This window comes from Stigmatopora argus, chromosome 8, assembly GCF_051989625.1.
Source record: "Stigmatopora argus isolate UIUO_Sarg chromosome 8, RoL_Sarg_1.0, whole genome shotgun sequence".
Lineage (NCBI taxonomy): Eukaryota > Metazoa > Chordata > Actinopteri > Syngnathiformes > Syngnathidae > Stigmatopora > Stigmatopora argus.
The window spans coordinates 768,500-781,892 of NC_135394.1; the positions used below are offsets into that span (position 1 = coordinate 768,500).

The following is a 13,393-nucleotide window of genomic DNA, read 5'->3' on the forward strand; positions in this document are numbered from 1 at the left end:
ATTGAAGCTCTCCTTCTGATAATCTTCATTCCCGTAGTTGTAGAAGTAATAAAGCAAAAGAAGAGCAAGCGGCAACAAAGTCGACTCCTTTAACGAAGGGTTCTCCAAAGAGGACCCCTCACCCTCCACACCCGATCCAAATATCCAAATACACGATCCACATGCGAGACTATGGACCGTTCGGATTTCCAAAGGGGATTTGTTCAGCGACAATGTTGCTCACGGCCATACTACCCTGAAAACGCCCGATCTCGTCTGATCTCGGAAGCTAAGCAGGGTTGGGCTTGGTTAGTACCTAGATGGGAGACCGCTTGGGAATACCAGGTGCTGTAAGCATCTTGTCAAAACCATTTTGGACATTTCATGGATGTTCATCTCCTTTTGACCTCCTAAATCATGAAAGACTTCCCTCCTCCGCACATCTCACAACAATTTATTGAAGCTCTCCTTCGGATAATCTTCATTCCCGTAGTTGTAGAAGTAATAAAGCAAAAGAAGAGCAAGCGGCAACAAAGTCGACTCCTTTAACGAAGGGTTCTCCAAAGAGGACCCCTCGCCCTCCACACCGGATCCAAATATCCAAATACACGATCCACATGCAAGACTATGGACCGTTCGGATTTCCAAAGGGGATTTGTTCAGCGACAATGTTGCTCACGGCCATACTACCCTGAAAACGCCCGATCTCGTCTGATCTCGGAAGCTAAGCAGGGTTGGGCCTGGTTAGTACCTGGGTGGGAGACCGCTTGGGAATACCAGGTGCTGTAAGCATCTTGTCAAAACCATTTTCGACATTTCATGGATGTTCAGCTCCTTTTGACATCCTAAATCATGAAAGACTTCCCTACTCTGCACATCTCACAACATTTTATTGAAGCTCTCCTTCTGATAATCTTCATTCCCGTAGTTGTAGAAGTAATAAAGCAAAAGAAGAGCAAGCGGCAACAAAGTCGACTCCTTTAACGAAGGGTTCACCAAAGAGGACCACTCACCCTCCACACCCGATCCAAATATCCAAATACACGATCCACATGCAAGACTATGGACCGTTCGGATTTCCAAAGGGGATTTGTTCAGCAACAATGTTGCTCACGGCCATACTACCCTGAAAACGCCCGATCTCGTCTGATCTCGGAAGCTAAGCAAGGTTGGGCCTGGTTAGTACCTGGATGGGAGACTGCTTGGGAATACCAGGTGCTGTAAGCATCTTGTAAAAACCATTTTCGACATTTCATGGATGTTCATCTCCTTTTGACCTCCTAAATCATGAAAGACTTCCCTCCTCTGCACATCTCACAACATTTTATTGAAGCTCTCCTTCGGATAATCTTCATTCCCGTAGTTGTAGAAGTAATAAAGCAAAAGAAGAGCAAGCGGCAACAAAGTCGACTCCTTTAACGAAGGGTTCTCCAAAGAGGACTCCTCGCCCTCCACACCGGATCCAAATATCCAAATACACGATCCACATGCAAGACTATGGACCGTTCGGATTTCCAAAGGGGATTTGTTCAGCGATAATGTTGCTCACGGCCATACTACCCTGAAAACGCCCGATCTCGTCTGATCTCGGAAGCTAAGCAGGGTTGGGCCTGGTTAGTACCTGGGTGGGAGACCGCTTGGGAATACCAGGTGCTGTAAGCATCTTGTCAAAACCATTTTCGACATTTCATGGATGTTCAGCTCCTTTTGACCTCCTAAATCATGAAAGACTTCCCTCCTCTGCACATCTCACAACATTTTATTGAAGCTCTCCTTCTGATAATCTTCATTCCCGTAGTTGTAGAAGTAATAAAGCAAAAGAAGAGCAAGCGGCAACAAAGTAGACTCCTTCAACGAAGGGCTTTCCAAAGAGGACCCCTCGCCCTCCACACCGGATCCAAATATCCAAATACACGATCCACATGCAAGACTATGGACCGTTTGAATTTCCAAAGGGGATTATTTCAGCGACAATGTTGCTCACGGCCATACTACCCTGAAAATCCCCGATCTCGTCTGATCTTGGAAGCTAAGCAGGGTTGGGCCTGGTTAGTACCTGGATGGGAGACTGCTTGGGAATACCAGGTGTTGTAAGCATCTTGTCAAAACCATTTTCGACATTTCATGGATGTTCATCTCCTTTTGACCTCCTAAATCATGAAAGACTTCCCTCCTCTGCATATCTCACAACATTTTATTGAAGCTCTCCTGATAATCTTCATTCCCGTAGTTGTAGAAGTAATAAAGCAAAAGAATAGCAAGCGGCAACAAAGTCGACTCCTTCAACGAAGGGCTTTCCAAAGAGGACCCCTCGCCCTCCACACCCGATCCAAATATCCAAATACACGATCCACATGCAAGACTATGGACCGTTCGGATTCCCAAAGGGGATTTGTTCAGCGACAATGTTGCTCACGGCCATACTAGCCTGAGAACACCCGATCTCGTCTGATCTCGGAAGCTAAGCAGGGTTGGGCCTGGTTAATACCTGGATGGGAGACCGCTTGGGAATACCAGGTGCTGTAAGCATCTTGTCAAAACCATTTTCGACATTTCATGGATGTTCATCTCCTTTTGACCTCCTAAATCATGAAAGACTTCCCTTCTCTGCACATCTCACAACATTTTATTGAAGCTCTCCTTCTGATAATCTTCATTCCCGTGGTTGTAGAAATAATAAAGCAAAAGAAGAGCAAGCGGCAACAAAGTTGACTCCTTTAACGAAGGGTTCTCCAAAGAGGACCCCTCACCCTCCACACCCGATCCAAATATCCAAATACACGATCCACATGCAAGACTATGGACCGTTCGGATTTCCAAAGGGGATTTGTTCAGCGACAATGTTGCTCACGGCCATACTACCCTGAAAACGCCCGATCTCGTCTGATCTCGGAAGCTAAGCAGGGTTGGGCCTGGTTAGTACCTGGATGGGAGACCGCTTGGGAATACCAGGTGCTGTAAGCATCTTGTCAAAACCATTTTCGACCTTTCATGGATGTTCATCTCCTTTTGACCTCCTAAATCATGAAAGACTTCCCTCCTCTGCACATCTCACAACATTTTATTGAAGCTCTCCTTCTGATAATCTTCATTCCCGTAGTTGTAGAAGTAATAAAGCAAAAGAAGAGCAAGCGGCAACAAAGTCGACTCCTTTAACGAAGGGTTCTCCAAAGAGGACCCCTCACCCTCCACACCCGATCCAAATATCCAAATACACGATCCACATGCAAGACTATGGACCGTTCGGATTTCCAAAGGGGATTTGTTCAGCGACAATGTTGCTCACGGCCATACTACCCTGAAAACGCCCGATCTCGTCTGATCTCGGAAGCTAAGCAGGGTTGGGCTTGGTTAGTACCTAGATGGGAGACCGCTTGGGAATACCAGGTGCTGTAAGCATCTTGTCAAAACCATTTTGGACATTTCATGGATGTTCATCTCCTTTTGACCTCCTAAATCATGAAAGACTTCCCTCCTCCGCACATCTCACAACATTTTATTGAAGCTCTCCTTCTGATAATCTTCATTCCCGTAGTTGTAGAAGTAATAAAGCAAAAGAAGAGCAAGCGGCAACAAAGTCGACTCCTTTAACGAAGGGTTCTCCAAAGAGGACCCCTCACCCTCCACACCCAATCCAAATATCCAAATACACGATCCACATGCAAGACTATGGACCGTTCGGATTTCCAAAGGGGATTTGTTCAGCAACAATGTTGATCACGGCCATTCTACCCTGAAAACGCCCGATCTCGTCTGATCTCGGAAGCTAAGCAGGGTTGGGCCTGGTTAGTACCTGGATGGGAGACCGCTTGGGAATACCAGGTGCTGTAAGCATCTTGTCAAAACCATTTTCGACATTTCATGGATGTTCATCTCCTTTTGACCTCCTAAATCATGAAAGACTTCCCTCCTCTGCATATCTCACAACATTTTATTGAAGCTCTCCTGATAATCTTCATTCCCGTAGTTGTAGAAGTAATAAAGCAAAATAATAGCAAGCGGCAACAAAGTCGACTCCTTCAACGAAGGGCTTTCCAAAGAGGACCCCTCGCCCTCCACACCGGATCCAAATATCCAAATACACGATCCACATGCAAGACTATGGACTGTTCGGATTTCCAAAGGGGATTTGTTCAGCGCCAATGTTGCTCACGGCCATACTACCCTGAAAATGCCCAATCTCGTCTGATCTCGGAAGCTAAGCAGGGTTGGGCCTGGTTAGTACCTGGATGGGAGACTGCTTGGGAATACCAGGTGCTGTAAGCATCTTGTCAAAACCTTTTTCGACATTTCATGGATGTTCATCTCCTTTTGACATCCTAAATCATGAAAGACTTCCCTACTCTGCACATCTCACAACATTTTATTGAAGCTCTCCTTCTGATAATCTTCATTCCCGTAGTTGTAGAAATAATAAAGCAAAAGAAGAGCAAGCGGCAACAAAGTCGACTCCTTTAACGAAGGGTTCACCAAAGAGGACCACTCACCCTCCACACCCGATCCAAATATCCAAATACACGATCCACATGCAAGACTATGGACCATTCGGATTTCCAAAGGGGATTTGTTCAGCGACAATGTTACTCACGGCCATACTACCCTGAAAACGCCCGATCTCGTCTGGTCTCGGAAGCTAAGCAGGGTTTGGCCTGGTTAGTACCTGGATGGGAGACCGCTTGGGAATACCAGGTGCTGTAAGCATCTTGTCAAAACCATTTTCGACATTACATTTCATGGATGTTCATCTCCTTTTGACCTCCTAAATCATGAAAGACTTCCCTCCTCTGCACATCTCCCAACATTTTATTGAAGCTCTCCTTCTGATAATCTTCATTCCCGTAGTTGTAGAAGTCATAAAGCAAAAGAAGAGCAAGCGGCAACAAAGTCGACTCCTTTAACGAAGGGTTCTCCAAAGAGGACCCCTCACCCTCCACACCCGATCCAAATATCCAAATACACGATCCACATGCAAGACTATGGACCGTTCGGATTTCCAAAGGGGATTTGTTCAGCGACAATGTTGCTCACGGCCATACTACCCTGAAAACGCCCGATCTCGTCTGATCTCGGAAGCTAAGCAGGGTTGGGCCTGGTTAGTACCCTGATGGGAGACCGCTTGGGAATACCAGGTGCTGTAAGCATCTTGTCAAAACCATTTTCGACATTTCATGGATGTTCATCTCCTTTTGACCTCCTAAATCATGAAAGACTTCCCTCCTCTGCATATCTCACAACATTTTATTGAAGCTCTCCTGATAATCTTCATTCCCGTAGTTGTAGAAGTAATAAAGCAAAAGAAGAGCAAGCGGCAACAAAGTCGACTCCTTTAACGAAGGGTTCACCAAAGAGGACCACTCACCCTCCACACCCGATCCAAATATCCAAATACACGATCCACATGCAAGACTATGGACCGTTCGGATTTCCAAAGGGGATTTGTTCAGCGATAATGTTGCTCACGTCTATACTACCCTGAAAACGCCCGATCTCGTCTGATCTCAGAAGCTAAGCAGGGTTGGGCCTGGTTAGTACGTGGATGGGAGACTGCTTGGGAATACCAGGTGCTGTAAGCATCTTGTCAAAACCATTTTCGACATTTCATGGATGTTCATCTCCTTTTGACCTCCTAAATCATGAAAGACTTCCCTCCTCTGCACATCACACAACATTTTATTGAAGCTCTCCTTCTGATAATCTTCATTCCCGTAGTTGTAGAAGTAATAAAGCAAAAGAAGAGCAAGCGGCAACAAAGTCGACTCCTTTAACGAAGGGTTCTCCAAAGAGGACCACTCACCCTCCACACCCGATCCAAATATCCAAATACACGATCCACATGCAAGACTATGGACCGTTCGGATTTCCAAAGAGGATTTGTTCAGCGACAGTGTTGCTCACGGCCATACTACCCTGAGAACGCCCGATCTCGTCTGATCTCGGAAGCTAAGCAGGGTTGGGCCTGGTTAGTACCTGGATGGGACACCGCTTGGGAGTACCAGGTGCTGTAAGCATCTTGTCAAAACCATTTTCGACATTTCATGGATGTTCATCTCCTTTTGACCTCCTAAATCATGAAAGACTTCCCTCCTCTGCATATCTCACAACATTTTATTGAAGCTCTCCTGATAATCTTCATTCCCGTAGTTGTAGAAGTAATAAAGCAAAAGAAGAGCAAGCGGCAACAAAGTCGACTCCTTTAACGAAGGGTTCTCCAAAGAGGACCCCTCACCCTCCACACCCGATCCAAATATCCAAATACACGAGCCACATGCAAGACTATGGACCGTTCGGATTTCCAAAGGGGATTTGTTCAGCGACAGTGTTGCTCACGGCCATACTACCCTGAAAACGCCCGATCTCGTCTGATCTCGGAAGCTAAGCAGGGTTGGGCCTGGTTAGTACCTGGATTGGAGACCGCTTGGGAATACCAGGTGCTGTAAGCATCTTGTCAAAACCATTTTCGACATTTCATGGATGTTCAGCTCCTTTTGACATCCTAAATCATGAAAGACTTCCCTACTCTGCACATCTCACAACATTTTATTGAAGCTCTCCTTCTGATAATCTTCATTCCCGTAGTTGTAGAAGTAATAAAGCAAAAGAAGAGCAAGCGGCAACAAAGTCGACTCCTTTAACGAAGGGTTCAACAAAGAGGACCACTCACCCTCCACACCCGATCCAAATATCCAAATACACGATCCACATGCAAGACTATGGACCGTTCGGATTTCCAAAGGGGATTTGTTCAGCAATAATGTTGCTCACGGCCATACTACCCTGAAAACGCCCGATCTCGTCTGATCTCGGAAGCTAAGCAGGGTTGGGCCTGGTTAGTACCTGGATGGGAGACCGCTTGGGAATACCAGGTGCTGTAAGCATCTTGTCAAAACCATTTTCGACATTTCATGGATGTTCCTCTCCTTTTGACCTCCTAAATCATGAAAGACTTCCCTCCTCTGCACATCTCACAACATTTTATTGAAGCTCTCCTTCTGATAATCTTCATTCCCGTAGTTGTAGAAATAATAAAGCAAAAGAAGAGCAAGCGGCAACAAAGTCGACTCCTTTAACGAAGGGTTCACCAAAGAGGACCACTCACCCTCCACACCCGATCCAAATATCCAAATACACGATCCACATGCAAGACTATGGACCGTTCGGATTTCCAAAGGGGATTTGTTCAGCGACAATGTTGCTCACGGCCATACTACCCTGAAAACGCCCGATCTCGTCTGAGCTCGGAAGATAAGCAGGGTTGGGCCTGGTTAGTACCTAGATGGGAGACCTTCTGGGAATACCAGGTGCTGTAAGCATCTTGTCAAAACCATTTCCGACATTTCATGGATGTTCATCTCCTTTTGACCTCCTAAATCATGAAAGACTTCCCTCCTCTGCACATCTCACAACATTTTATTGAAGCTCTCCTTCTGATAATCTTCATTCCCGTAGTTGTAGAAGTAATAAAGCAAAAGAAGAGCAAGCGGCAACAAAGTCGACTCCTTTAACGAAGGGTTCTCCAAAGAGGACCCCTCGCCCTCACCACCGGATCCAAATATCCAAATACACGATCCACATGCAAGACTATGGACCGTTCGGATTTCCAAAGGGGATTTGTTCAGCGACAATGTTGCTCACGGCCATACTACCCTGAAAACGCCCGATCTCGTCTGATCTCGGAAGCTAAGCAGGGTTGGGCCTGGTTAGTACCTGGATGGGAGAACGCTTGGGAATATCAGGTGCTGTAAGCATCTTGTCAAAACCATTTTCGACATTTCATGGATGTTCATCTCCTTTTGACCTCCTAAATCATGAAAGACTTCCCTCCTCTGCGTATCTCACAACATTTTATTGAAGCTCTCCTGATAATCTTCATTCCTGTAGTTGTAGAAGTAATAAAGCAAAAGAAGAGCAAGCGGCAACAAAGTCGACTCCTTTAACGAAGGGTTCACCAAAGAGGACCACTCACCCTCCACACCCGATCCAAATATCCAAATACACGATCCACATGCAAGACTATGGACCGTTCGGATTTCCAAAGGGGATTTGTTCAGCGACAATGTTGCTCACGGCCATACTACCCTGAAAACGCCCGATCTCGTCTGATCTCAGAAGCTAAGCAGGGTTGGGCCTGATTAGTACCTGGATGGGAGACCGCTTGGGAATACCAGGTGCTGTAAGCATCTTGTCAAAACCATTTTCGACATTTCATGGATGTTCATCTCCTTTTGACCTCCTAAATCATGAAAGACTTCCCTCCTCTGCACATCTCACAACATTTTATTGAAGCTCTCCTTCTGATAATCTTCATTCCCGTAGTTGTAGAAGTAATAAGGCAAAAGAAGAGCAAGCGGCAACAAAGTCGACTCCTTTAACGAAGGGTTCTCCAAAGAGGACCCCTCACCCTCCACACCCGATCCAAATATCCAAATACACGATCCACATGCAAGACTATGGACCGTTCGGATTTCCAAAGGGGATTTGTTCAGCGACAATGTTGCTCACGGCCATACTACCCTGAAAACGCCCGATCTCGTCTGATCTCGGAAGCTAAGCAGGGTTGGGCCTGGTTAGTACCTGGATGGGAGACCGCTTGGGAATACCAGGTGCTGTAAGCATCTTGTCAAAACCATTTTCGACATTTCATGGATGTTCATCTCCTTTTGACATCCTAAATCATGAAAGACTTCCCTACTCTGCACATCTCACAACATTTTATTGAAGCTCTCCTTCTGATAATCTTCATTCCCGTAGTTGTAGAAATAATAAAGCAAAAGAAGAGCAAGCGGCAACAAAGTCGACTCCTTTAAAGAAGGGTTCACCAAAGAGGACCACTCACCCTCCACACCCGATCCAAATATCCAAATACACGATCCACATGCAAGACTATGGACCGTTCGGATTTCCAAAGGGGATTTGTTCAGCGACAATGTTGCTCACGGCCATACTACCCTGAAAACGCCCGATCTCGTCTGATCTCGGAAGATAAGCAGGGTTGGGCCTGGTTAGTACCTAAATGGGAGACCTTTTGGGAATACCAGGTGCTGTAAGCATCTTGTCAAAACCATTTTCGACATTTCATGGATGTTCATCTCCTTTTGACCTCCTAAATCATGAAAGACTTCCCTCCTCTGCACATCTCACAACATTTTATTGAAGCTCTCCTGATAATCTTCATTCCCGTAGTTGTAGAAATAATAAAGCAAAAGAAGAGCAAGCGGCAACAAAGTCGACTCCTTTAACGAAGGGTTCTCCAAAGAGGACCCCTCACCCTCCACACCCGATCCAAATATCCAAATACACGATCCACATGCAAGACTATGGACCGTTCGGATTTCCAAAGGGGATTTGTTCAGCGACAATGTTGCTCACGGCCATACTACCCTGAAAACGCCCGATCTCGTCTGATCTCGGAAGATAAGCAGGGTTGGGCCTGGTTAGTACCTAGATGGGAGACCTTTTGGGAATACCAGGTGCTGTAAGCATCTTGTCAAAACCATTTTCGACATTTCATGGATGTTCATCTCCTTTTGACCTCCTAAATCATGAAAGACTTCCCTCCTCTGCACATCTCACAACATTTTATTGAAGCTCTCCTTCTGATAATCTTCATTCCCGTAGTTGTAGAAGTAATAAAGCAAAAGAAGAGCAAGCGGCAACAAAGTCGACTCCTTTAACGAAGGGTTCTCCAAAGAGGACCCCTCGCCCTCCACACCGGATCCAAATATCCAAATACACGATCCACATGCAAGACTATGGACCGTTCGGATTTCCAAAGGGGATTTGTTCAGCGACAATGTTGCTCACGGCCATACTACCCTGAAAACGCTTGGTCTCGTCTGATCTCGGAAGCTAAGCAGGGTTGGGCCTGGTTAGTACCTGGATGGGAGAACGCTTGGGAATATCAGGTGCTGTAAGCATCTTGTCAAAACCATTTTCGACATTTCATGGATGTTCATCTCCTTTTGACCTCCTAAATCATGAAAGACTTCCCTCCTCTGCGTATCTCACAACATTTTATTGAAGCTCTCCTGATAATCTTCATTCCTGTAGTTGTAGAAGTAATAAAGCAAAAGAAGAGCAAGCGGCAACAAAGTCGACTCCTTTAACGAAGGGTTCACCAAAGAGGACCACTCACCCTCCACACCCGATCCAAATATCCAAATACACGATCCACATGCAAGACTATGGACCGTTCGGATTTCCAAAGGGGATTTGTTCAGCGACAATGTTGCTCACGGCCATACTACCCTGAAAACGCCCGATCTCGTCTGATCTCAGAAGCTAAGCAGGGTTGGGCCTGATTAGTACCTGGATGGGAGACCGCTTGGGAATACCAGGTGCTGTAAGCATCTTGTCAAAACCATTTTCGACATTTCATGGATGTTCATCTCCTTTTGACCTCCTAAATCATGAAAGACTTCCCTCCTCTGCACATCTCACAACATTTTATTGAAGCTCTCCTTCTGATAATCTTCATTCCCGTAGTTGTAGAAGTAATAAGGCAAAAGAAGAGCAAGCGGCAACAAAGTCGACTCCTTTAACGAAGGGTTCTCCAAAGAGGACCCCTCACCCTCCACACCCGATCCAAATATCCAAATACACGATCCACATGCAAGACTATGGACCGTTCGGATTTCCAAAGGGGATTTGTTCAGCGACAATGTTGCTCACGGCCATACTACCCTGAAAACGCCCGATCTCGTCTGATCTCGGAAGCTAAGCAGGGTTGGGCCTGGTTAGTACCTGGATGGGAGACCGCTTGGGAATACCAGGTGCTGTAAGCATCTTGTCAAAACCATTTTCGACATTTCATGGATGTTCATCTCCTTTTGACATCCTAAATCATGAAAGACTTCCCTACTCTGCACATCTCACAACATTTTATTGAAGCTCTCCTTCTGATAATCTTCATTCCCGTAGTTGTAGAAATAATAAAGCAAAAGAAGAGCAAGCGGCAACAAAGTCGACTCCTTTAAAGAAGGGTTCACCAAAGAGGACCACTCACCCTCCACACCCGATCCAAATATCCAAATACACGATCCACATGCAAGACTATGGACCGTTCGGATTTCCAAAGGGGATTTGTTCAGCGACAATGTTGCTCACGGCCATACTACCCTGAAAACGCCCGATCTCGTCTGATCTCGGAAGATAAGCAGGGTTGGGCCTGGTTAGTACCTAAATGGGAGACCTTTTGGGAATACCAGGTGCTGTAAGCATCTTGTCAAAACCATTTTCGACATTTCATGGATGTTCATCTCCTTTTGACCTCCTAAATCATGAAAGACTTCCCTCCTCTGCACATCTCACAACATTTTATTGAAGCTCTCCTGATAATCTTCATTCCCGTAGTTGTAGAAATAATAAAGCAAAAGAAGAGCAAGCGGCAACAAAGTCGACTCCTTTAACGAAGGGTTCTCCAAAGAGGACCCCTCACCCTCCACACCCGATCCAAATATCCAAATACACGATCCACATGCAAGACTATGGACCGTTCGGATTTCCAAAGGGGATTTGTTCAGCGACAATGTTGCTCACGGCCATACTACCCTGAAAACGCCCGATCTCGTCTGATCTCGGAAGATAAGCAGGGTTGGGCCTGGTTAGTACCTAGATGGGAGACCTTTTGGGAATACCAGGTGCTGTAAGCATCTTGTCAAAACCATTTTCGACATTTCATGGATGTTCATCTCCTTTTGACCTCCTAAATCATGAAAGACTTCCCTCCTCTGCACATCTCACAACATTTTATTGAAGCTCTCCTTCTGATAATCTTCATTCCCGTAGTTGTAGAAGTAATAAAGCAAAAGAAGAGCAAGCGGCAACAAAGTCGACTCCTTTAACGAAGGGTTCTCCAAAGAGGACCCCTCGCCCTCCACACCGGATCCAAATATCCAAATACACGATCCACATGCAAGACTATGGACCGTTCGGATTTCCAAAGGGGATTTGTTCAGCGACAATGTTGCTCACGGCCATACTACCCTGAAAACGCCCGATCTCGTCTGATCTCGGAAGCTAAGCAGGTTTGGGCCTGGTTAGTACCTGGATGGGAGAACGCTTGGGAATATCAGGTGCTGTAAGCATCTTGTCAAAACCATTTTCGACATTTCATGGATGTTCATCTCCTTTTGACCTCCTAAATCATGAAAGACTTCCCTCCTCTGCATATCTCACAACATTTTATTGAAGCTCTCCTGATAATCTTCATTCCCGTAGTTGTAGAAGTAATAAAGCAAAAGAAGAGCAAGCGGCAACAAAGTCGACTCCTTTAACGAAGGGTTCACCAAAGAGGACCACTCACCCTCCACACCCGATCCAAATATCCAAATACACGATCCACATGCAAGACTATGGAACGTTCGGATTTCCAAAGGGGATTTGTTCAGCGACAATGTTGCTCACGGCCATACTACCCTGAAAACGCCCGATCTCGTCTGATCTCAGAAGCTAAGCAGGGTTGGGCCTGATTAGTACCTGGATGGGAGACCGCTTGGGAATACCAGGTGCTGTAAGCATCTTGTCAAAACCATTTTCGACATTTCATGGATGTTCATCCCCTTTTGACCTCCTAAATCATGAAAGACTTCCCTCCTCTGCACATCTCACAACATTTTATTGAAGCTCTCCTTCTGATAATCTTCATTCCCGTAGTTGTAGAAGTAATAAGGCAAAAGAAGAGCAAGCGGCAACAAAGTCGACTCCTTTAACGAAGGGTTCTCCAAAGAGGACCCCTCACCCTCCACACCCGATCCAAATATCCAAATACACGATCCACATGCAAGACTATGGACCGTTCGGATTTCCAAAGGGGATTTGTTCAGCGACAATGTTGCTCACGGCCATACTACCCTGAAAACGCCCGATCTCGTCTGATCTCGGAAGCTAAGCAGGGTTGGGCCTGGTTAGTACCTGGATGGGAGACCGCTTGGGAATATCAGGTGCTGTAAGCATCTTGTCAAAACCATTTTCGACATTTCATGGATGTTCATCTCCTTTTGACCTCCTAAATCATGAAAGACTTCCCTCCTCTGCACATCTCACAACATTTTATTGAAGCTCTCCTTCTGATAATCTTCATTCCCGTAGTTGTAGAAATAATAAAGCAAAAGAAGAGCAAGCGGCAACAAAGTCGACTCCTTTAAAGGAGGGTTCACCAAAGAGGACCACTCACCCTCCACACCCGATCCAAATATCCAAATACACGATCCACATGCAAGACTATGGACCGTTCGGATTTCCAAAGGGGATTTGTTCAGCGACAATGTTGCTCACGGCCATACTACCCTGAAAACGCCCGATCTCGTCTGATCTCGGAAGATAAGCAGGGTTGGGCCTGGTTAGTACCTAAATGGGAGACCTTTTGGGAATACCAGGTGCTGTAAGCATCTTGTCAAAACCATTTTCGACATTTCAT

At 45.8% G+C, this 13,393-nt stretch overlaps 29 non-coding genes and 2 pseudogenes across 29 annotated transcripts; all 31 read left to right on the top strand.

Annotated features, from left to right (window-relative positions):
• The first annotated feature begins 217 nt into the window (after positions 1-217).
• Positions 218-336, top strand: LOC144079502 (5S ribosomal RNA). Its single transcript, XR_013301563.1, has one exon. It is a non-coding gene; the product is annotated as a 5S ribosomal RNA (ribosomal RNA).
• Positions 337-652: 316 nt separating this feature from the next.
• Positions 653-771, top strand: LOC144080923 (5S ribosomal RNA). The gene has a single exon (XR_013302763.1). It is a non-coding gene; the product is annotated as a 5S ribosomal RNA (ribosomal RNA).
• Positions 772-1,087: 316 nt separating this feature from the next.
• LOC144079978 (5S ribosomal RNA) lies at positions 1,088-1,206 on the top strand. The gene has a single exon (XR_013302023.1). It is a non-coding gene; the product is annotated as a 5S ribosomal RNA (ribosomal RNA).
• Positions 1,207-1,522: 316 nt separating this feature from the next.
• Positions 1,523-1,641, top strand: LOC144080924 (5S ribosomal RNA). Its single transcript, XR_013302764.1, has one exon. It is a non-coding gene; the product is annotated as a 5S ribosomal RNA (ribosomal RNA).
• A 316-nt stretch (positions 1,642-1,957) lies between these two features.
• LOC144080550 (5S ribosomal RNA) lies at positions 1,958-2,076 on the top strand. Its single transcript, XR_013302574.1, has one exon. It is a non-coding gene; the product is annotated as a 5S ribosomal RNA (ribosomal RNA).
• Positions 2,077-2,389: 313 nt separating this feature from the next.
• On the top strand, positions 2,390-2,508 carry LOC144080373 (5S ribosomal RNA). Its single transcript, XR_013302405.1, has one exon. It is a non-coding gene; the product is annotated as a 5S ribosomal RNA (ribosomal RNA).
• A 316-nt stretch (positions 2,509-2,824) lies between these two features.
• Positions 2,825-2,943, top strand: LOC144080582 (5S ribosomal RNA). Its single transcript, XR_013302605.1, has one exon. It is a non-coding gene; the product is annotated as a 5S ribosomal RNA (ribosomal RNA).
• A 316-nt stretch (positions 2,944-3,259) lies between these two features.
• On the top strand, positions 3,260-3,378 carry LOC144079503 (5S ribosomal RNA). Its single transcript, XR_013301564.1, has one exon. It is a non-coding gene; the product is annotated as a 5S ribosomal RNA (ribosomal RNA).
• A 316-nt stretch (positions 3,379-3,694) lies between these two features.
• On the top strand, positions 3,695-3,813 carry LOC144079845 (5S ribosomal RNA). Its single transcript, XR_013301895.1, has one exon. It is a non-coding gene; the product is annotated as a 5S ribosomal RNA (ribosomal RNA).
• Positions 3,814-4,126: 313 nt separating this feature from the next.
• Positions 4,127-4,245, top strand: LOC144080478 (5S ribosomal RNA). Its single transcript, XR_013302507.1, has one exon. It is a non-coding gene; the product is annotated as a 5S ribosomal RNA (ribosomal RNA).
• Positions 4,246-4,561: 316 nt separating this feature from the next.
• LOC144080152 (5S ribosomal RNA) lies at positions 4,562-4,680 on the top strand. The gene has a single exon (XR_013302192.1). It is a non-coding gene; the product is annotated as a 5S ribosomal RNA (ribosomal RNA).
• Positions 4,681-5,001: 321 nt separating this feature from the next.
• LOC144080977 (5S ribosomal RNA) lies at positions 5,002-5,120 on the top strand. Its single transcript, XR_013302817.1, has one exon. It is a non-coding gene; the product is annotated as a 5S ribosomal RNA (ribosomal RNA).
• A 313-nt stretch (positions 5,121-5,433) lies between these two features.
• LOC144080716 (5S ribosomal RNA) lies at positions 5,434-5,552 on the top strand (annotated as a pseudogene).
• A 316-nt stretch (positions 5,553-5,868) lies between these two features.
• Positions 5,869-5,987, top strand: LOC144079954 (5S ribosomal RNA). Its single transcript, XR_013302000.1, has one exon. It is a non-coding gene; the product is annotated as a 5S ribosomal RNA (ribosomal RNA).
• A 313-nt stretch (positions 5,988-6,300) lies between these two features.
• Positions 6,301-6,419, top strand: LOC144079917 (5S ribosomal RNA). The gene has a single exon (XR_013301965.1). It is a non-coding gene; the product is annotated as a 5S ribosomal RNA (ribosomal RNA).
• Positions 6,420-6,735: 316 nt separating this feature from the next.
• LOC144080595 (5S ribosomal RNA) lies at positions 6,736-6,854 on the top strand. The gene has a single exon (XR_013302617.1). It is a non-coding gene; the product is annotated as a 5S ribosomal RNA (ribosomal RNA).
• Positions 6,855-7,170: 316 nt separating this feature from the next.
• LOC144079538 (5S ribosomal RNA) lies at positions 7,171-7,289 on the top strand. The gene has a single exon (XR_013301597.1). It is a non-coding gene; the product is annotated as a 5S ribosomal RNA (ribosomal RNA).
• Positions 7,290-7,605: 316 nt separating this feature from the next.
• On the top strand, positions 7,606-7,724 carry LOC144080115 (5S ribosomal RNA). Its single transcript, XR_013302154.1, has one exon. It is a non-coding gene; the product is annotated as a 5S ribosomal RNA (ribosomal RNA).
• A 313-nt stretch (positions 7,725-8,037) lies between these two features.
• LOC144079789 (5S ribosomal RNA) lies at positions 8,038-8,156 on the top strand. The gene has a single exon (XR_013301840.1). It is a non-coding gene; the product is annotated as a 5S ribosomal RNA (ribosomal RNA).
• A 316-nt stretch (positions 8,157-8,472) lies between these two features.
• Positions 8,473-8,591, top strand: LOC144080606 (5S ribosomal RNA). Its single transcript, XR_013302628.1, has one exon. It is a non-coding gene; the product is annotated as a 5S ribosomal RNA (ribosomal RNA).
• A 316-nt stretch (positions 8,592-8,907) lies between these two features.
• On the top strand, positions 8,908-9,026 carry LOC144079647 (5S ribosomal RNA). Its single transcript, XR_013301704.1, has one exon. It is a non-coding gene; the product is annotated as a 5S ribosomal RNA (ribosomal RNA).
• Positions 9,027-9,339: 313 nt separating this feature from the next.
• On the top strand, positions 9,340-9,458 carry LOC144081059 (5S ribosomal RNA). The gene has a single exon (XR_013302894.1). It is a non-coding gene; the product is annotated as a 5S ribosomal RNA (ribosomal RNA).
• A 316-nt stretch (positions 9,459-9,774) lies between these two features.
• LOC144080673 (5S ribosomal RNA) lies at positions 9,775-9,893 on the top strand (annotated as a pseudogene).
• A 313-nt stretch (positions 9,894-10,206) lies between these two features.
• On the top strand, positions 10,207-10,325 carry LOC144079790 (5S ribosomal RNA). The gene has a single exon (XR_013301841.1). It is a non-coding gene; the product is annotated as a 5S ribosomal RNA (ribosomal RNA).
• A 316-nt stretch (positions 10,326-10,641) lies between these two features.
• On the top strand, positions 10,642-10,760 carry LOC144080618 (5S ribosomal RNA). The gene has a single exon (XR_013302637.1). It is a non-coding gene; the product is annotated as a 5S ribosomal RNA (ribosomal RNA).
• Positions 10,761-11,076: 316 nt separating this feature from the next.
• Positions 11,077-11,195, top strand: LOC144079648 (5S ribosomal RNA). The gene has a single exon (XR_013301705.1). It is a non-coding gene; the product is annotated as a 5S ribosomal RNA (ribosomal RNA).
• Positions 11,196-11,508: 313 nt separating this feature from the next.
• LOC144081060 (5S ribosomal RNA) lies at positions 11,509-11,627 on the top strand. Its single transcript, XR_013302895.1, has one exon. It is a non-coding gene; the product is annotated as a 5S ribosomal RNA (ribosomal RNA).
• Positions 11,628-11,943: 316 nt separating this feature from the next.
• On the top strand, positions 11,944-12,062 carry LOC144080566 (5S ribosomal RNA). Its single transcript, XR_013302589.1, has one exon. It is a non-coding gene; the product is annotated as a 5S ribosomal RNA (ribosomal RNA).
• Positions 12,063-12,375: 313 nt separating this feature from the next.
• On the top strand, positions 12,376-12,494 carry LOC144079791 (5S ribosomal RNA). The gene has a single exon (XR_013301842.1). It is a non-coding gene; the product is annotated as a 5S ribosomal RNA (ribosomal RNA).
• A 316-nt stretch (positions 12,495-12,810) lies between these two features.
• On the top strand, positions 12,811-12,929 carry LOC144080975 (5S ribosomal RNA). The gene has a single exon (XR_013302815.1). It is a non-coding gene; the product is annotated as a 5S ribosomal RNA (ribosomal RNA).
• Positions 12,930-13,245: 316 nt separating this feature from the next.
• LOC144079649 (5S ribosomal RNA) lies at positions 13,246-13,364 on the top strand. The gene has a single exon (XR_013301706.1). It is a non-coding gene; the product is annotated as a 5S ribosomal RNA (ribosomal RNA).
• Positions 13,365-13,393: the final 29 nt, after the last annotated feature.